Source organism: Kogia breviceps, chromosome 2 (genome assembly GCF_026419965.1).
Source record: "Kogia breviceps isolate mKogBre1 chromosome 2, mKogBre1 haplotype 1, whole genome shotgun sequence".
Taxonomy (NCBI): Eukaryota; Metazoa; Chordata; class Mammalia; order Artiodactyla; family Physeteridae; genus Kogia; species Kogia breviceps.
Window position 1 is genome coordinate 18741135 of NC_081311.1, and position 22610 is coordinate 18763744.

A 22610-nucleotide genomic window follows, 5' to 3' on the forward strand; every position below is an offset into this window, starting at 1 on the left:
ATGGCACTAAGTAGACTTGCAACCAGGAAATATGACGCATGTCTCCCTCTTCCTATAAGTACCACCCTCATCCAAGGCATGTGTTCTTTGGGATACAGCCTCCCCCTAACTTGGCGTGACTCTGGAGGTGACTACAATCCCCTCCATCCCCACTGAGGGGAGAAAGGCTGACAACCTACTCCTCCAACAATTTTCCTTGAGTCTCTCTCCTCATCCCACACCCCACACCCAGCTGTCAGATTTCTACAGATTCATATGAAATGGAGGAAGGGGATGAGGTGGGAGATGTAGTAGCAGAGCTATTAAACATGCCAAGAGACATTTGCCTTGCAAATGTTTTGACTCACTGCAGAACTTGGGGTGCAGAACTTTGCCCTTTGTTGCAAGTCCTAATTGTCAATTTCTAAACAATAATAAAAGTCTCATTTAACATCTTGTTATACAATGAACATGATATTAGAGACTGCAGGGATTTTCAAAAGGAAGATGATACACAGCCCCTGAGCCAAGAGAGTTTCTAAGTTATTTGAGAGTCAAGACAAACATGTATGTGCATAACACACACACACACACACACACACACACACACACACACACACTAAACGTTAGTATTTCAAGTCACTAAGCTGTGACTTCTTAGGGAATCCTAGGAGCAAGGAATATACTGTTCATGAGGTGACTGAGAGGAAAAATAAACCCCGGGGGATTGGGTGATCACGAAAGGATGGGACTGGAAAGGTACTCTGAAGGATCACTGCCAAGGTTAGGGTGGGTGGTGTAAGAAAATGTGAACAGAGAGTGTTTGGGTGGCAGACCTGCCATCTGGCTGGCCCACAAGGATCATCCAGGGGAGTCATGTACTTTCAAGATGGGTAAGTCTCAGTGCCTGACTGTGGAGTCTGGTCTCTATCCTCTAGGCAGCTGGTGAGCCATATGGCTTCTTGAGCCAAGACAGGACAAGAAGAAGGCATGTGAAAGGGGAGAGGGAAGAAGGCAGCAAGTCCCAGTCTTCCCGCTAGTTCTGTCTCTATCAGAGTCAGGGAAGTGCTTTCATCATTTCCGCAGTCATATAAAGACCATCTCTGATGAAAAGTCTGGACATATTGGTCACATGGAGCCAGGCCAGAAAACAGGAGATGTCACAGAGCTTGAGAAGCTGTGCCCACAGCTAGACATTTGCAGACATGCAGCACCCATTTGTGGGAGAGGCTGGCCCAGCTACAAGGGCCAGAATGGGCCAAACCTCAACCCCAAAAGGAAACTTCTTTCTTTTTGCACCTAAATCCACCTATACTTCCTCCTCGGCCCTGCTTTCTATTATATGCTGTAGCTGACAGCTGTCGTGGCTCAAAACAGGTTCCGTTAATCACATCCAGTGTTTTTCGCAGCACTGCATGGGTGTCGGATGCCTCAGCCACATGGCATAAAACTCTACAGGGCTTTTCAGGGCCTGTCAGAGTGATGCAACGACAAGAGAGTGACAGACACAGAGGGGTGCGGGGATGAGGATGCTGTTGAGATGTCTAGAAACATGGGCCATACAGCTGCCCACAATTCATGAGGTCTACCGTTCTTCATCAGATGTTTAAAGTCCTTCCACTCACATGTGATTCTGACTTCTCCCTGGAGGCTCAGATGGCCAGTAGCTGTGCCCAGTTCTCGGATTCTGGAATCTCATCCACTTTAGCACAGCTGTCTGCCTCTTAGAGGCCATAACCCAACAGGAGACCGTGAAACAGGAGATGATGTTGGCATAGGCCTTAGCCTGAAGCAGTCTGGCCACTTAATGGATGAGGCGGCTTCTAGACTCTCTGGTCCCTGAAGTTGGGCCTGGGCAGCGGGCATAATGGCAATCACCAGCTTAGTGTGAGGCACGGGCTTGTTTCCCTGTTAGAGAGTATTTCCAAGGCAGGTTTGCTCCCAACTAACAGATGAAGAATGTCTCCTCACCTTTTGATACAAAGAATTTCTTAATTCCTTAATTCCTTATGTTGGGCTTCTGTTGTCAGCCAAAGAGAAGGACAGAGGTGTCACACCACTGAAATGTAATTCTTCAGGCTCACACGTGAAATAGCCATAGTTGAAGACTGGGCCTTCAACCTGGTTCAAGATCAAGTTAAGCTTCTCTGGTTTGCTACTATGTCAACGAGAGGTCCTAAATTCCAAACAGACACGGCCATATGTGTAACAAAAACATTTTCTTGTTAGGACCTTTTATAACACACGTTCTCTTACATGAAAAAAAGACCCAGGTACCTTTTATAAGGTATATCCCTTGTGGACCAAAAATAAATGCTCAAAAACAAAAATCCAAATTTTAATCTGTTTACACTTATCCTAATTTTAGTGATGATGTTGAAATTGTGATTTTGAGATTTTTATGTGTATTGTAGGATAAAGCAAACAAGTAATTACTCGCTATTCTAATTCTATTATGTCAGGTGTCCTTGAGAAATGGAATTCTCAGAGTGGGAGAAAGAGATATAGTTGTGAGACTTAAGGAAGGCAGTGCTAGTTTAAAGAAGTATCAGTACGAATGCAAGATGTATTTTATTTTAAAACAAATAAAACAATATATTTCCTAATTCTTTTCACTAAAGAGACTTTAAAAGGCCTAGAAATATTGAGCTATTCCTAAAAGTAAAGCCTGAGAAAGGGAGCTGGGTTCAGGTGGTTTTTGAGGGGAGGTGATGCCAGGACACGAGAACGAGGCATCAGGGAGAGTAAGATGGAGAAAGAGCAAAAGCCAATCAAAGGTGAGTTTTCGGGCTTCCCTGGTGGCGCAGTGGTTGGGAGTCTGCCTGCCGATGCAGGGGACGCGGGTTCGTGCCCCGGTCTGGGAGGATCCCACATGCCTCGGAGCGGCTGGGCCCGTGAGCTACGGCCGCTGAGCCTGTGCGTCCGGAGCCTGTGCTCCGCGGCGGGAGGGGCCACAGCACTGAAAGGCCCGCGCACCACAAAAAAAATAGATGTAATGAAAGTGCACTCACTTTATCAGACAAGGCCATGCATATGGTAGGTGCTCAATAGATGTCAGCTATCACATTATTAGTGTGCAAACGCCCCGTCCAGAGAGAGCAGGAGCGGGTAAGCAGGCCGATTCTGGTTCACCAGGGAGCGCATCAGGGCCAGGTGACCTCACAGTAGTGCTGTGATTCAGCTCAGCTAACCAGTTTTGAAATGCTCAGAAGAAAAACCTCAGAAATGTTGGTACTGTGTGTGCCTCTGAGGGGGAAACTTATTGAAATACGAGGCCCCAGTGGCCCAGCCCACTGGAGTGCTCCCCATTTAAGAAAAGCGCGGGATAGGGCTTCCCTGGTGGCGCAGTGGTTGAGAATCCGCCTGCCGATGCAGGAGTCACGGGTTCGTGCCCTGGTCCGGGAAGATCCCACATGCCGCGGAGCGACTAAGCCCGTGAGCCATGGCCGCTGGGCCTGCGCGTCCAGAGCCTGTGCTCCGCAACGGGAGAGGCCACAACAGTGAGAGGCCCGCATACCGCAAAAACAAAAAACAAAAAACAAAAAAAAAAAAAAAAAAAAAAAGAAAAGCGCGGGATGGCCCCTTCGTCTCCCTTCTCAGAAGGAGACACTACACTGCCCTGAAGGGCAAGGGCACAGCGGTGTCTGGCAGGAAGTGCTCCGGAAATGGTGGTCTGGCTGTGTTGGCTGCTGCTATAGGAACCCTTTCCTCTTCTCTTAACACTGAGGCCACCATGAATCATTCCCCTCGAATTCTTTTTTTTTTCGAATTCTTAAATGAGATCACCCCCTCCTCATCTAATGCCTTCCATTCTTTTTTTTTTTAATAGATATTTTATTTGTTTATTTATTTTTGGCCATACCACCAGGCAGGCGTGATCTTAGCTCCCCCCGACCAGGTATCTAACCCATGTCCCCTGCAGTGGAAGCTCTGAGTCTTAATCACTGGACCACCAGGGAAGTCCTTGCCTTCCATTCTTAAAGGGCCCGCATGAGAACTGGAAAAAGTAAGTCTATAGCATGGGGAACTCTACTCAGTACTCTGTAATGGCCCATATGGGAAAAGAATCTAAAAAAGAGTGGATATATGTATACATATAACTGATTCACATTGCTGTACAGCAGAAACTAACATTGGAAATCAACTATACCCCCCCAATTAAAAAAAAAAAAAAAAGGAGTGAAATAACAAGTGATACACAAATAGACCCTCTTACTGTGAGACCTTCAACAGCTAATGCTGTTTGGGGAATGAAAGACTAAACTTTCTCATTCTTTGAGAGTTAACCAGAATCCACCTTTGATTTCCACCCTTGTTGAAATCTTTCTAACGTGCATCAGCCCAACTTGCTGCCTTCAAAACAAAGTTTAATTTTTGAAAACTTTGATCACCTTATGCCTCAGAGTCATCTTTCTGACCATCTGTAGTTCTGCACAAGAGGATCAATAACTCAGAAGTCACCTGACCTCAAAACACTCCAAAGGAATTGTTTTGGCCAATCAATAATTATTTTTTTTTCTATTGCTTACTATATATGAAAAATCGAGTGCCAGGAAACAAGTTGGCTATTTGAAGATTCTAATTAATTAAATTTTATTCCATTTTACTGACTTGCCGGGATCTCATGTTAACTTGTATAAAAACCCCTATCAGTCAAGTCCAAGTTTTTCCAACCATTTTAAAGTTCCAAATGGGTATATTTTAAGTGGTGCCTGAAGTACATTTATTGACTGTCTGTCACCTTTATTGAGCCATGTTGAATATTTTATCTATAATTCACGTAAAAGTTCTTAAACTATCTTGGGTCACAGCCCCCTTTAAGAAGCTGATAAAAACCATGGATCTTCAACCCTGGGAAATATGTATATGCACCTAAAGCATACCTATAGACTCCTAGGGGTTCCAGGGACCCCAAGCTAACAACTACTTGTTTAGATTTTCTTTCATTGTCAAATGAGTAAACCCTTCATGAAAGCAGTGGTCCTGGATGCTTAAATAGTACAAGTATAAAATAGTTATTCTGAGGTCTATATGCTTCACATAGAAACCACTCTTATTGAAGTTAGGCTAATTGAATTTTTTAGGCTATTGAATTTTGCCGAGAGGTCACACCTTAGTTAACCAAAGATAAGCTTTTCCTTCCTATAAATGGGGCCACATTAGAAAATGTCCCTATCTTTCTCCCTAAAAAACATGACATGACACGCTGGTATCTGTCACCTCTGCCCACACTCAGCTGCCCTTCCAGCCTGGTGGAAGATTCCAGGTGTCCTCTGAATGGAAGACATTTCACATCACATTTAAATGGAAACTTTATAATAGAGAAGAAAACTGACTCTTACATGAAGAAGCAAGAAAAAAGAGAATTAGAGCTTCTGGGAGGGGAAGGATGCCACAGGCAGCACGGAGTCCATTCTTTTGCTTTATGAAGGCATTCATATCTCACTGGATCTCTGTAGTCAAGAGACTTTATTTCTAATTTAAAAAGTGGATAAAAACATTTCACTAACTCTTTCAGGTGGTCCGTGAACACTTGGGATTTATGAAATTGATGGGTGGCTTTAAGGCCAAGTCTCCTTAGCTGAGATGGTACACATAGCCATTTCCTTTTTTAGTAGCCTATAAACCCATCAAGGTGAAAAATAGTGAAACTTTATCATTCTCCTTTTCCCAAATTTAAATTCTAGCTATATGTCAAAATAGCTGATTGATCTTGAGAAAACTATGTAATTCTTCTAAATTTCAATTTCTTCATTGCTAAAATGGGGACGTGAACACCTGCCTGACATGGAGCTTGTGGGCAGTTTACTAGATTGCATTTGTAAGGCACCCATCATTTTACTAACACAAAGTAGTAGTAGATTTCACTGTCAGTTGAAGGTAGAGAGTGGTCTGTTAAGAAGGTATACTCTAAACCTAAAGCAACCACTAAAATGACAACAATATATTATAGCTAATCAGTCAATAAAGGAGACTTTTAAAAATAAAAATATTTAATTAATCAAAAAGAAGAAACAGAGAAAAAGATAATGAAGAACAGATAGATAAGTAGAAAACAAATGACAATGGACTTCCCTGGTTGCACAGTGGTTAAGAATCCGCCTGCCAATGCAGGGTACACGGGTTCGAGTCCTGGTCCGGGAAGATCCCATATGCCCTGGAGCAACTAAGCCCGTGCGCCACAACTACTGAGCCCGTGCTCTAGAGCCCACGAGCCACAACTACTGAGCCCATGTGCCACAACTACTGAAGCCCGTGCTCCACAACAAGAGAAGCCACTGCAATGAGAACCCCACCCACCGCAACGAAGAGCAGCCCCTGCTCGCCGCAACTAGAGGAAGCCCACGCGCAGCAACGAAGACCCAACACAGCCAAAAATAAATAAATAAAATAAATAAATTTTTTTAAAAAAGAAAACAAATGGCAAGATGATAGATTTCAACCTAGTCATAACAATAATCACATTAAATGGAAATACTCTAAATATCACACTTCAAAGGTAGAGATTGTCAGAGTTAATTTTTTAAAAAAGGCAAGACCCCAATATACTCTGCCTTCAGGAAATGAACTTTTTTTGGCATAGTACAAAGATGGGAGAGGATATACCATGCTAGCACTAATCAAAAGAAAGCTGACGTATCCACATTAATATCAGACAAAGTCGATTTTAGAGCAAAGAATATTACCAGGGATAAATAAGGTCATTTCCTAATGATTAAAAGATCAGTTAATCAAGAGTACAACTATCCTAAACACTGATGTTCCTAATAACAGAGCTTCACATACAAAGCAAAAACTGATAGACTGTAAAATAAAATAGACAAATCTACAATTTTAGTTGATATAGTTTAATTTAGGGATTTTGTTCAATATCCTTTTCTCAATAATGGATAGACTAATCAGACAAAATCAGTAAAGATAAAGATTTGAACAACACTATCAATTAACCTGACTTAATCAACACTTACAGAATTTTCCACCCAGTAACAGCAGAGTACACATTCTTCTTGAGTGTACATGAAGCCTCAATCAGTATAAAAGATTTAAGTCCTATTAAGTATATCTTCTGAACACAATCAAATTCAATAAAAGATCAATAAATGAATGATCTCTAAAAACTCTTCAAATATTCAGAAACTAAACAACACACTTCTAGAAAACCTATGGATCAAAGAAGAAATCCAAACAGGAAATTAAAACTTACTTTAAACTAAAGGAAAATAAAACACAACTCATAAAAATTTGTGGGATACTGCTAAAGCAGCACTTAGGGGGAAATTTATAGCAAAAAACTTTGAAAAAGAACAAAATAGGAGAACTAACACTACCTGATTTTAAGACTTAATATAAAGATATAATAGTCAAAGACAGGGTGGTATTGGTGTAAAGATGGAAAAATACTGTCAATCTTCATTCTTCACAGATTTTGTATTTGCAGGTGCGTCTCCTTGCTAAAATTTATCACAGGCCATTAGAAAATGTTTGAAATAAAAGATACGCTTATCATCTTGATTGTGGTGATAGTTTCACAGGTGTATACACATGTGAAAACATCAAATTCTACACTTTAAATATGTGCAGTTTACTGCATGCCAACAAAACTGTTAAAAAAATAATTGGAGACTCACTTAATATTTACACCTGCTTTCTACCATGCTGGACTGACATTTTCACACAACCCCTGAGAGTTTACTAAATTTGGCGAGAAATTGAAAACAACATTATATGCTGAAGATTCCACTGAACAGAGTATGAACTTTTCTGTGGTGTTTCAGAGGGCACAATGTACTCCATTCGTACCTCTAATCATCAATATGTATGTGGATTATCATTTTCCTATGGAGCCAGAAGTTTAGAATGAACCAATGGCAGCGTTGCTTTGAATTTCCTTATTAAGACTCAGATATATGCAGGAGAATCAAAATTATTCCACATACAAATAATTAAAAGTATGACAGCTATCAAAATCTTTCATATCCTGAGCTATGTTTCTTATTGTCAGAGAAAGACATTACAAATAAGTAAGAGGGAAAGGAGAGCATGAACGTTCTAGTACTTGATGTGTCTGATGCCACTGTGAACTCATGTGTAGCTTAATATATAGAGAGGTGGACACACTCAAAAACAATTATGGATATGTATGTACACAATGGTTAGTACACATACCTAAGTTTCCTAGCTCTGTCCTTGGCAGGGCCTAGAAGCAGTGACAGTCTAAGTGCAACAAGCACACCTGTGCCTAGATCTTGGTTTCTAGTACCGTTCTCCAATAAAAGGAAGCCCAGATCCTTGGAGAAATGACTGATTCTAGGGTTGGGATAGGTAAAATACAACATGAGCCTGGAGCATCTTATGTGCCAGAAAGCAAGGAAGTGTTAAAAAAAAAAAAAAAAGAGGATGGGAGCGTGTCAAAGGAACATAGGAACTAAACCTGGAACAATTTAAGCAACAAAATATAATCCAATAAATAGTATTGGATCATAACTCAAAGTACAAAATAAATATATAATATATAATAGAGAACATGCTAATATAAATAATTGAATAAATAAATAAATAGGGGGCATATCTTCTTTATCTAATTCCATGTAGATACTCCCCTATCCAGAAAGTGAAGTTTTATTTCCTTCCCAACCTTGAATATGCGCTGGACTTAGTGATTCACTTCCAAAGAACAGACTACGGAAAGCAAAAAATAAGAACTTTCCCATGCAGGATCCTGGAAAATATCATCCTAAGTAAGTGATCAAAGTTGCCACCTCACCGATAAATCCTGTTGTCGGCATGTATCCCCTGATATGATGTGATGAGAAGGGCACTTCACCTCCGTGATAGTCTTCCTCCAAAATTCATAGTCCTAATCTATACATGAGGACAACATCAGAGAAACCCAAATGAAGGGCCATCATATAAAATACCCAACAATTATTCTTCAAAAATGTTAAGGTCATTTAAAAAGCAAGGAAAGACTGAGAACTGGTAAGGACCAGAGGAGATTACGGAGACATCGACATAAATGCAATGTGGTATCCTGAAACACAAAAGGGACATTCGTAGAAACATAGATGTAATCCAAACAAAGTCTGGAGTTTAGCCAATAGTAATATATATCAGTAATCACCTCTTAGTTTTGACAAATGAAACACAGCTATGTAAGCGACTACATTAGGAAAATCTGGGTGAAGGATATACAGGAATTCTGTGCTTTCTTTGCAATTTTTCCATAACTCTAAAGTTATTACAAAACAAAAGTTTATTTAAAATTTTTCCATCCTCTCAGCAAATTGGTTAAAAGCCTTCAAGAGTGACAGAATGTTGTCATTATGAAACTGCTCAACTGGACAAATGAATGCTGAGAATTGATTCTGGCCTGTGGCATTGAGAATATTACTCTGAGTAGGAAACGGTAATTCAGATATTCTCTTCCGACTAGCTCCAGGAACACCAAAAGCTGCATCTGCCCTTGTAGTGGTCCTGGCCCTTTAGAGAAGAGAAAAGTCTGGAACAGCCATGGACTGCATGTGTTATAATCTATCATGATACTGGGCATCCGAGAACCAGGCATGCCTGGTGGGTCATAGCACAAGATTCTGACACACTAGGTCGTGTCAGGTGGGAAGGTGAGCTGGCTGCCCAGTGAATCTTTTCTGTTTAACCAATCAGAGCAGCCCAACCAGCCTGATATTTTAAATGCACTGAGGATTTTAAAAAACAAGTCTTAGACATACTAAAATGTATGTCCTCTTTCCCAAGAGGCAGAATCACAAGCTTATCCAATTTGCCAGCTGACAATTTAGCCCTTGCACTGTCTGCATCTCAAAACCAATTCAAACAGACACATTGCTCTTCCTGAGTGATGTTAGAGGGATGTGTCAGCAGCCAGACTGTTTTGCCACTCTCGCTGGGTAAGTTCCTCTGTGCTTTATTTTTTAACATTTTAAGAGAAGAGCCTATCTTCAAAGGATGTGAGACACCCAATCAACTTCAAATTAGACTCTCTGGAAATGTCACCAATCTCACACCAAGGAGGAAAGGGCAGGGGACGGGATGAATTGGGAGGTTGGGATTGACATATATACACTATTGATACCATGTATAAAATAGATAACTAATGAAAACCTGCTGTATAGCTCAGGGAATTTTGCTCGATGCTCTGTGGTGACCTAAATGGGAAGGAAATCCAAAAAACAGGGGATATATGCATATGTATAGCTGATTCACTTTGCTGTATAAGAAACTAACACAATATTGTAAAGCAACTATACTCCAATAAAAATTTTTTAAAAAATCTCACACCAGCTCCAAGAATTAATTCATGACGAGCTTCAAAAAGTGCCCAGCACTCACCCCTGTAATTTATCATTGTACCCATCAGCTGATCTTTTCCCGGACTCCCTTAAACATCTTTTCTTCATCACAGTGACCCAGTCTCCATGTAAAAGACCTCAGAGATTCATGAAACATCATTTGATCAAATGAGCTCTGCTTACGTTCTGCAGAAAGAAACCAGCCTGTTCAAGAGTGAATTCCAATTTCTAAAGCCTAGAGCTGAGGAGGTATCCAGGACTGAATTTCCTAGAAGGGCAAGTTTTATAAAAGAATGCTTACCTTCTGCACCCCTGCTGATGCCACCTGTCTGCCTGGACATATGGGTGTGGCTTTCCCCAGATTACCTCCTCTCTGATACCAGCCCCAAAACTTTGTCGTGACTTTACTCTTTTGGTGACCAGATGGCCACATACTCTGTGCTCACCCACCAGACCAGCCTGTGCACCAAGGGCTACCCGACAAAAAGGAAGAGAAGGAAAATAGGAAGAGACCCTCAACCTTGGCTTGGGTTTACTGATCTCCTACCACCAGAAGTATGTCTAGGAAGATGCTCAGTTCCAGCATTTGTTGGGGATTTGCTTTGTTTTAGGCAAGAGAAATGCTTTTTATTTCATGTCGCTATGTGGCTTCAGATTTAGTTAGTGTGAAACAGGCTTTACCTCAGCTGGCATTGACCTAATTTAAAAGAAGCTCATGTTCTTGGCAGACAAGACTGTTGTCTCTCAAGACTAGAGGATGATGGGTGGTGACAAGGCCAGGCAATACCAAGGGAAGAGGTAAAAGGAGAACAGGCTTGCCCGAGACTCCACAACAAAGCAGGGCAGTTGATGAGAATCTGCTTTCCTGGCAGCAGGTACTGATAGTGGGGCAAGCACAGAGTAAAGCCCATCTCATATCCATCTGGGCAAAGAGTCACCAGAAAGCGTTGTAAATCAAAGACAACATACTGAGGGTATCAGGTGGAATGGGGGACAGAGACAGGTATCCAGGGCCTGCTCCACCCAGATGTCCAGGCAGTCAGTTGCCGTGGGGAGGGCGCAGTAGATAGATACTCATTGATACACCTGGCTGCTAAGAGCACTCGCTCTGAAGACAGGATGTGGAGTGTCATCCATTCCGATGATTCTGTTTTGGTTGGTATACGTCATTTCATGTGTTGTCTTTCTTTATAGTGATTATCCTCTGTGAATATCTGGTTATTTAAGCTTGCAAGCTCACATCTCCTAGGGTAGCAACTGCTCTCTCCAGGCATGTACAGAAGGGAAGAGCTGAGGTCCTAACTCTAGTCTATGAAGTTAAGGAGAGAGAAGACAAAGAGAGCTCCAAGCACTGGAGAATCACTGTGTCACTATTTGTTGCTTTTCTAAAATCAAGCATTTCCTCTGATCATAGCTTCTCTTTTAAACTCAGTAAAGACAAACAGTATTGGGAAACAGTTTATCCTTAGACTTTAACCCACTCATCCAGGGTGCCAAGAGAAGGAGGAGGTGAAGGAGAGACTGCCCAAGGGAAGGCAGTCAGATCACAACTTTTCTCCATCTCCTCAACCCCAGCAGGTCTTTTTTATTGCCTCATCATTACCCATTGTTGACGATTTTGATGTTAACATCATCAACTGGTGACTGTCCAGGATTCCTATCTGCTTCAAAATAATCCTGGGGCTTCCCTGGTGGCGCAGTGGTTGAGAGTCCGCCTGCCGATTCAGGCACACGGGTTCGTGCCCCGGTCCGGGAAGATCCCACATGCCGCGGAGCGGCTAGGCCCGTGAGCCATGGCCGCTGAGCTGGCGTGTCTGGAGCCTGTGCTCTGCAACGGGAGACGTCACAACAGTGGAAGGTCCACGTACGGCAAAAAAAAAAAAAAAAAAAATTCCTGGAGAGAGGCAAGATCAAGAGCCGAACTCAAAAGCTTTCTCTCAGTCTGCTCTGCCTCTCTGGCTGATGGCTGATGGCTGATGTCTGCCCTGTGATACAGCTGTCTCCCTATACCCTTCAACCAACAATAGCAACACACACACATGCACACACGCACACACACACACAGTATGTCCTTTTATCTATGCTTTCCTTTTGCTTCTATAATTTTGCCAAAGTTGTGTTCCTTCAGGGTTTGTCCTTTCATTATGTAAATTCAAGTTTTATTTCAGGGAAGTTTTTTTTGAATTGTATCTTTAGATATTTGTTCTGGCAATTATTTCCTTTTTATTCCTTGGAGGTGAGGACAATTGTACGTATGTTGGACTTAATTTGCCTGTCCACCATCTATCATTTTCCCTCTAACTTGCTTTACTCCTCTATTTCAACTTAACATTGTTTATTTTTCTAATTTCTACTATCTACATCCTTTATCATGTTTTTACCAGTCTATTCTCCCTCGTGTTTTCTCCACTTTCTTCTTCATGTCTATGATGATTAAGTCTCCCCTCCCCCACATACATATATACACACATACTTCTTTCCCGAGTTTTGACAGCATATGTTTTTCTCTCTCTCTTTTAAAAATCATGGTTAAAGTTTTGGTCACAATTTGCATCAACTCCCTGGTAATGCTTCTGATTTCTGCCATAGTTTGTTCTAGTTTTTCCATTTTTGTCTTTGTGCTATCTTTGTATGGATTTTATACTTATTTCTTTTTTTGTTATCTGTCTCCAAAGAAGGGAAGATTTTCTTGCACCAGCTAATGGGTGGAGGTTTGTGTGAGGGCAGAGCTGGGGTCATGCTCCTGGCTAAACATAATCCTTTTTGTCCCCAAGTTCATATGTAGGCTTCTATATAGGTAAAATTTCTCCTAAACCAGTAGAGAAAAGCAGCTTCAAATTTTCTCAGAATGCAAAGTTTTAGCTATCTCCTAGCATCATCAAAAATAAAGTTGTCATGTTTTCACTCTCTACTGCTTATGGATACTTTCCAGGAAGAAAAAGGGGGAATTAGTGACTTTATGCTGTCATCTTTAAACCAGAATTTCATCTGACTTCTCTGAGCCTCAGTCTTATCCTCTGTAAAATGGGTATAAAGTGAGTAGGTTTAATGCATACAAAATGCTTGGCACAGTGTCTGGCACATCATCCACAGTTATTGAGTGCTTACTATTACTACTGCAATAGGGTCACAGCCATAAGGTCAGAGGTTAGAGGCAGACTGGGGTCTCAGAGGCAGGGACTGGCAAAAAGAAGAAAGAGGTCTAGGCCTGGGTGAGGAACACCTCCCATCAGATCTGAAAATGTCAAATATTCACTTTCCCAGACTCCTTTGCATCTTGGGCATGGACATGTGACCTCAACTTTGAATTGGTCCCTAATTTGTCACACAAAAGGAGGCTGGTGGCATGATGCAGCTGGGAATGCTCAGAATCCAGTTTGGTGACAGGTTGTGGCAGTGGCAGCCATGACTGTGGTTTCTAGACACAGCATTAGCACCACTTCTAAGGCCACCATCCAGGGTCCTATGCTGTGGTAATAAAGGGAAGCAGTGGCAGTGACACAGCCATCCCAAGAACCATTCTGAAGTATATCTGGGGCATTGTTCTGGGGTGGGTGGCATATGAGCCTGATTCATCACCACTTCTGGAAATTCTGTGAGGTAGCTATATGTCTTTCTGCTTAAACCATTCCAAACTCAGTTTCTAAGGCTTGCAAATAAGAAACCTGACTGCTAACAGCAGATCCCATTTTTAGGGGAAAGTGTGCATTTACTATGTGCCCAATAATATGCTAAGCATTTTATCTGCATTATCTTGTTTAATCTTTCCCAAAACACTAGGAGGTGGAAGCTACAGTAGCTATTTTACAAAGGAGATAACTGAAGGGCAAAGAGACTAAATTCTGTGCTCAAGGCCATTCCTAAATGACGACGTGGACTACACCCGGTAAGTGTTTCCTCAGGCTAATACTTGCATGGACCTCCAAAACTATTTCCCAAAGCCTGTCTTTTGGGGCTAGAGTAGATAGTGTTGATTTGCCTAATTCTCCCCATGCTTGGAGTAAGTCTCTGCTACTTCTAAGTTCAGCCCCTGAGTTAAGGGCATGAAAAACAGAAGGCCATGGAAACCTTACAGTACTGCAACGGTTAAAGAAAGTTCTGCACTTAGCAGTCAACTAGAGCACTAGAAGCCAACTAGAACAAGCTGGAAATAGAAAACATGAAAATACCACAGAGAGGTCCAAAAGGAAACCAACACAACTGTTTTCTTCTCAAATACCAAGGTTTCTTATCAAGGAAGGAAGTCAACACTTTCTCATGAGGCTAGGGAACATAAGAGATCAGAAGATAAACTATATTTACAAATGCTGATGAACAGCAAAGCAGAGAATTCTACGTGTCCACCACAGCCTGTTTTCTTCCTCTGTCCACAAACAGCTGGATTGAAGCCTCTGCATTTCAGGTAGGCAGGGCCACAGCACTGCCTGAGTTTGGGCCCTTGAAATATAGGCAGAACCAAGCCATGCCACTTCTAGGCCTAACCCCTAAAATCCCTCTGATGTTCCTCCACACTCTATTTCCCCTGAAAAGAGAGACCCCAAGGACCAGAGGAGGTGGGGCGGCAAGACAGATGGAGTCTGGTCCCTAATGTGTCACTCAAAAGGAAGTTACCCACAAGAGCTCTCTAACAAGATATACCTCTGTTGGACCATCACAGGAATGGGAAATAAACTTTTATTGTATTGAAGGACTGATATTAGGCAGTCGTTTGTTACAGTGGTTAGCCCACCTTAATTGATACAAATACCTTGCCTCTAAGGAGTAGCTCTGAGGGAAAGAGGGTGGTTCCCTTCTCTTAACTCTAAGGATCTTTGACCCTGAAATACAAAGTCCAAAATGAATTTAAAGATCTAGGAACTCATTTTTGGAGGCCCCGCTTCACAGAATATCAAGTGTTAAAATGTTTTACCATCCTTCATTAAATATAATTTTGTGTACAAAAAAGTATACAAGAGTTGAGTGGAGTTAGAGTTGACCTGATGTTAAAATATTTAGTCATCTAAATGGTTACTGTTGATTTCTCAGCTCTCTCTCTCTCTCTCTCTCTCTCTTTTTTTTTTTTTTCCTTATTCTGGAGACAATCACTTTCCCCACATTTCAAGCTTTCTTTAGGTCTTGTAAATGCTTAGCTCTTTGACACAGTGCCCATGGTATCTAGTGGATACAGTAGACCTAAATGGACTGTCCAGGGTTCCCACCTGCAAAGATGATGAGTAACAGCACATGAAATACCAAACAAGATCAAGCATCTAAGTTCAGTCTCCAAATCTGCTCTCAGAACCATTCCCAACTGACTCCCCACCCCATCTCCCAAGCAAATGCCAAAAGTCATAAATTTTCCCTAAAGCTGATGAAAGTCTTCAAGCATGCCTCAATATTTTTCACTAGTAAAATGAAGATAAAAGCAGATAATGCACTTACTAGAGGTTACTCTTATAATTATACAAATGTCAGTATGTATAACTTGATTTGTCATTTATATTTTCTCCCTACCCATTTCCACTCCTATCCCTGAATCTAAATACCAATTTCATAAAACGGACCCACAAAAGTAGGTCTGGAGGAAATTCTAGTGTATTTAGGACCAATGAGATCTTTATGCCAAATATGGTGGCTTGCTCTGCTTTGTGGTATGTAGCATCTTCTGCTCTGAATTAGTTTCCCAAACTGTGCTCCATGCAACACAGTCTTTCACAAAGTTCTTTTTTTACTTTTTTTTTAAAATTTATTTTTGGCTGCATTGGGTCTTCATTGCTGCACATGGGCTTTCTCTAGTTGCAGCAAGCAGGGGCTGCTCTTCTTTGCGGTGCATGGGCTTCTCATTGCGGTGGCTTCTCTTGTTGCAGAGCATGGGCTCTAGGTGTGCGGGCTTCAGTCATTGTGGCACACGGGCTTCAGTAGTTGCAGCATGCAGGCTTCAGTAGTTGTGGCACGCTGGCCCAGTAGTTGTGGCTCACAGGCTCTAGAGCACAGGCTCAGCAGTTGTGGCGCATGGGCTTAGTTGCTCCACGACATGTGGGATCTTCCCAGACCAGGGCTCGAACCCATGTCCCCTGCATTGGCAGGTGGATTCTTAACCACTGAGCCACCAGGGAAGCCCTCTTTCATGAAATTTGAATAGACTCTTCACCAAAGAAGACATACTGATGGCAAGTAAGCTCATGAAAAGATGTTCAATGTTATTGGCCATTAAAGAAATGCAAATCAAGAACACAACAAGATACCACTTCTCACCTATGAGAAGAGTTTTAAAAAACAAAACTGACAATACCAAGTGCTGGAAAGGAAGCAGAACAACTAAAACACTCATAAATTGCTCTACCAAATATTGTACAGCCACTCTGAAAAACCATTTGGCAGTTTCTTATCAAATAAAGCATACACTTACCACACGAACTAGGAAGCCCCACCCCTAGTTTGTTCCATTAGAGAAAAGAAAACTTATATGCACACAAAAAACTATGCATAAATATTTACAGCAGTAGTATTTAAAACTGCCAACCCAACCAAATGTGCTTCAATGGGTGAACGGATAAACTAATTCTGGTATATCCATAAAATGTATATTACTCAGAAAAAAATATAAATACTACAATATAGGTGAATGTTCAAGGTACTTTGCTAAGTGGAAGAAGCCAGTCTCAAAAGGTGACATATTGCATGATTTACTTATCTGATATTTTAGAGAAAGCAAAACTATAGGGACAGACAACAGAGAGTGGTTGCCAGGTGTGAGGGTTGGAGGAAGGGCATGTCTACAAAGGGGCAGCAGGAGGGAACTTTTTAGGCATGATGGAACTTTTGTGTGTCTTGATAGCAATCGGATTAGATGACTCCATCCATGTGTTAACATTCATAAAACTGTACACCAAAATAAAGTTAACTTTACAGTATGTTATTTAAAAAGAAAAAAAGAATAACAGCCAGAGAAAATGGTAGTTAGATGTTATCTTTTGAGATATGTTTATGCTTTCACACACATAATCTTAAACATATGAACATATTTTTCCTTTGTTTTTTTAAAATTGAAGAGCAATATTATATTTTGAGATGTTTATAGGCTCCCCTTGTCTCAGAATTAGATGTTCTTATATACATTGGATCAGGATGTTTTCTTTGAAAGATCTTTTTTCGTACATACATTCTATTCTACTTGGAGTTAGGTGAATGCATTGAAGCCAGACAGAATCAAGATCCCCACTGGGCAGAAACAGTATGCAAACTTCCAGAGTGATCTACTACGTGCTTCTCTGGGAGATGTATGTGGTGGACACTGTTGGCGGCATACTCAGAATTCTTTCCTCACTTCTTCTTCCCCAGAATCCCAATTCTGTTTAGGCTATTATTCAAAACTCTTTCCAAATTCTATTAGAAGTTCTGTAAGCAAAAAACTTCACACATTTAAGGTGACTTCTAAAATTTGTCATTATATGTTTGAATAGTAACAAAGAATGCATTTTCCAGCATGTTGCAAGTATTGATATTTTCAAATAAAACCATTGGATTGCTTTTTTAAATCCATTTGATGGGACTTCCCTGTAGTGCAGTGGATAAGAATCCACCTGCCAATGCAGGGGACACGGGTTTGAGCCCTGATCCAGGAAGATCCCATATGCCGCGGAACAATTACGCCCATGCACCACAACTACTAAGCCTGCGCTCTAGAGCCCACAAGCCATAACTACTGAGCCCGTGAGCCACAACTACTGAAGCCTGTGCCCCTAGAGCCCGTGCTCTGCAACAAGAGAAGCCACTGCAACGAGAAGCCCGCGCACCGCAACGAAGCGTAGCCCCTGCTCGCCACAACTAGAGAAAGCCCGTGCACAGCAACGAAGACCCAATGCAGCCAAAAATAAATAAAAATAAAGTTCTTTAAAAAAATAAAAATAGAATCCATTTGATGGGATTAAATACCATAGTGATTTGGGGCCTCAGCATCACCTATTTAGAAAGTACCTGAACAATCTCTTTTTTTAATAGACAGAAATTTTATCATTGGTTTATTTCCTTGAAATCATATTTCCATTCCACTTCCACCACAGCCTAATGTATTGGCTTAGAGATCTTTTTTAATGCTTATACCATTGACATTTTCCTATGATGTGTATTTATAAATGACTCAAAGTCTCCCAGATTTTGATTTCAGGCTGTGTCATCATAAGTTTACAGTAGACACAAAATACAACGTTTGCGATCATCCTTTCATCACTCATAATGGTGTTTACCAAAACATAAACACTTTCCAGTTTTCAGGGTCAGGAGCAGGACTTATCAACCAGTCCCAAAGCAAGTATATATTTAAGCATCTCAGCAGCAACTAGAAAGCAAACGCCGAGTGATGAGCTAGAAATAGGATACACCGAGGTATCCCTTACAACAGGGAAATTCACAGGGTTTTGTGGTAATAAAGAATGTAAACCCAAATATTTAAGAAAGAAATAACAATCAAATACAAACTTTCAAAAGAGAGAAAAAAACTCTTCCCAGATTGTTTCCTGAGGCCAGCAAAACCCTGATAACAGAACCTATCAAAGACATTATAAGAAAGCAAAATTATATTTCTCATAAACACAGGTGTAGAAATTCTAAACAAAATATGAGCAAACTGAATCCAGCAATTTGCAAAACTATAATATGTAGGAGAGAAAATGTTTGCCGACAAAAAGCAGATTAACAAGAGAAAAGCATACACATTTGATGTAAAATGTTTTATGTGGCAACAAGATTGGGGATGGGGAGGGGAGGAAACTTCATAGGAAGAATCAAAAAGTCCCAAAGAAGCCACTAGATTTGAAGGCTTTTATACCATTCTGACAGAGAACAATAAATTTGTAGAGAAGTGACAAGACAAAGGAAAGGGGCTTCTGGACTTTTAGGGGTGGGAAGGTAAATATATAGGGGATGCTAATGGTAGATAAGGGTTATTTAGTAACGTTGGTTCATGTAGATGCTCCTTTTTGTTGTTGTTGTTTTGTTTTGTTTTTTGTTTTTGGCTGCACTACGCAGCTTGTGGGATCATATTTCCCCCATCAGGAATTGAACCCTGGCCACAGCAGTGAAAGCACCGAGTCCTAACCCCTGGACTGCCGGGAACTCCCTCATGTAGACTCTTCTTGATGCTATCTCAGCTCGGGTGATAAACTTGTTCTTCCCTTCCTGGCAGAGGAAAGGGTGGGTAGGACCTTCACAAGGAGAATTTATGCCCCGCTTTTCAGGCAGATAAGGGGGGGCAGAGAGCTCCTCCTCTGTCTGCTTTTTCTCTATTGCCTTCAGCTCAAAATGGTCTTTATGCAGAGTGACACATTTTGGGGTGGCATATCCGATCCCCTACAAATACATCATGATGAAGTGGGGTCATCCCAGAAAAGCAAAGCTACTTTAACGTTTGGTAATCAGTCACTGTAAAGCACCACATTAATAAATGAAACGAAGTTTATGTCCTCTCAACAGGAGCAGAAAAGGCATTTGATAAAATTCAACATCTGTCTGAGATTAAGGGAAAAAGCTCATAGCAAGTTAGACAAAGCAAAAAACTCTTTAATCTATTAAAAGATATCTACAAAATATCTATAACCAACACTATAATGTTGAAATGTGGAAGTATCTCTCCCTGAGGCTAGGAGCAAGAAAAGGATGTCTACTATTACCACATCTTTTGACATTGCACAAGAGGTTCCTAGCAACACTATGAAACAAGAAAAATAATGTAAAGATACCAATAGTAGAAATTTAAAAGAAATATTGTCATTATTCACATATGATTGTGCATCAAAAATTCAAAACTATATACAAACTATTATGGTTAATAAGGGAATTTATAAAGGTTCCTAGATTCAAGGTCAATAACAAAATCAATTATATATAATATATATTTATATATATTTAGGATAATTAGAAAAAAATTAAAAGTATTCATTACAATAGCATTTAAAAATTAAATACATAGGGATAGATCTAATTATAGAGGTGAAAAACCTCTAGAGTGAAAATTAACACATTGTGTTGAGAGAAATTTTAAAGGACCTAAATAAGTGGGAAAACATTTTATATTAATAGATTTAAATTCTCAATATGGATTTGAAGATGTCAATTCTTCTCATATTGATGTGTAAGTTCAATGCAATCCCAATCAAAATCCCATCAAGATGTATGTGTGTGTGTATGTGTGTGTGTGTGTGCGCGCATGCACATAAATTCAGTTGATTCTAAAATGTTTCTTTTGAAAGGCAGCAGGTATAGAAAACAATCCTGAAGAACAAAGTTGGAGGACTTCCATTACCAAATACTGTGACTATTATAAAGCTATAGTAATTAAGACAGTGTCATATTGGCACAAGAATAGAACAGAATAGAAAGTTCAGAACCAGATCCACATATATATAGTTACCTGACTTCAGACCAAGGCAGCACTGCATGTGTACATACTATGATTCCATTTATAAAAATTGCAAGAACAGGAAAAGCTAATCTTGGATGAGCGAAGTCAGAATAGTGTTTATATCTTGGGGAAAAGGTATGACTGGAAAGGGGCACAGAGGAACCATCTGCATGCTGGAAACATTCTGTATCTCTTCTGGATAATGGTTACATACATCTACATGTATTCAAAAACTCATAAGAATGTAAGCCAGAGTTTGACTCCATTTTTTTTTTTTAATTTTTTGGTCTCAGTGCGCAGCATGTGGGATCATTTTTTTTTCTGAGATATATGTTTTAAAGTAATAACTAGAATTATGACTTATAACATTATACCAGAACATATAAGATTTTTAGATATTTCATGTAATGTCTGAAACATTTATATTAACATATTTCCATACAAAAAACCCAAAGAAAGTTTAGTATTAGTTATTTTGTTTGTTTGTTTGTACTGCAGGTTCTTATCAGTCATCAATTTTATACACATCAGTGTATACATGTCAATCTTAATCGCCCAATTCAGCACACCACCATCCCCATCCCACCGCGGTTTTCAACCCTTGGTGTCCACACGTTTGTTCTCTACAACTGTGTCTCAACTTCTACCCTACAAACCGGTTCATCTGTACCATTTTTCTAGGTTCCACATACATGCGTTAATATATGGTATTTGTTTTTCTCTTTCTGACTTATTTCATTCTGTATGACAGTCTCTAGATCCATCCACGTCTCAACAAATGACTCAATTTCGTTCCTTTTTTATGGCTGAGTAATACTCCATTGTATATATGTATCACAACTTCTTTATCCATTCTTCTGTCAATGGGCATTTAGGTTGCTTCCATAACCTGGCTATTGTAAATAGTGCTGCAGTGAACATTGGGGTGCATGTGTCTTTTTGAATTATAGTTTTCTCTGGGTATATGCCCAGTAGTGGGATTGCTGGATCATATGGTAATTCTATTTTTAGTTTTTTAAGGAACTTCCTTACTGTTCTCCATAGTGGCTGTATAAATTTACATTCCCACCAACAGTACAAAAGAGTTCCCTTTTCTCTACACCCTCTCCAGCATTTGTTGTTTGTAGATTTTCTGATGATGCCCATTCTAACTGGTGTGAGGTGATACCTCATCATAGTTTTGATTTGCATTTGTCTAATAATTAGTGATGTTGAGCAGCTTTTCATGTGCTTCTTGGCCATCTATATGTCTTCTTTGGAGAAATGTCTATTTAGGTCTTCTGCCCATTTTTGGATTGGGTTGTTTGTTTTTTTAATATTGAGCTGCAGGAGCTGTTTATATATTTTGGAGATTAATCCTTTGTCCGCTGATTCATTTGCAAATATTTTCTCCCATTCTGAGGGTTGTCTTTTGGTCTTGTTTATGGTATCCTTTGCTGTGCAAAAGCTTTTAAGTTTCATTAGGTCCCATTTGTTTATTTTTGATTTTATTTCCATTTCTCTAGGAGATGGGTCAAAAAGGATCTTGCTGTGATTTATGTCAAAGAGTGTTCTTCCTATGTTTTCCTCTAAGAGTTTTATAGTGTTTGGTCTTACATTTAGGTCTCGAATCCATTTTATTTTTGTTTATGGTGTTAGGGAGTGTTCTAATTTCATTCTTTTACATGTAGCTGTCCAGTTTTCCCAGCACCACTTATTGAAGAGACTGTCTTTTCTCCATTGTATATCGTTGCCTCCTTTGTCATAGATTAGTTGACCATAGGTGCGTGGGTTTATCTCTGGGCTTTCTATCCTGTTCCATTGACCTATGTTTTTGTTTTTGTGCCTGTACCATATTCTCTTGATTACTGTAGCTTTGTAGTATAGTCTGAAGTCAGGGAGTATGATTCCTCCGGCTCCATTTTTTTCCCTCAATACTGCTCTAGGTATTCGGGGTCTTTTGTGTC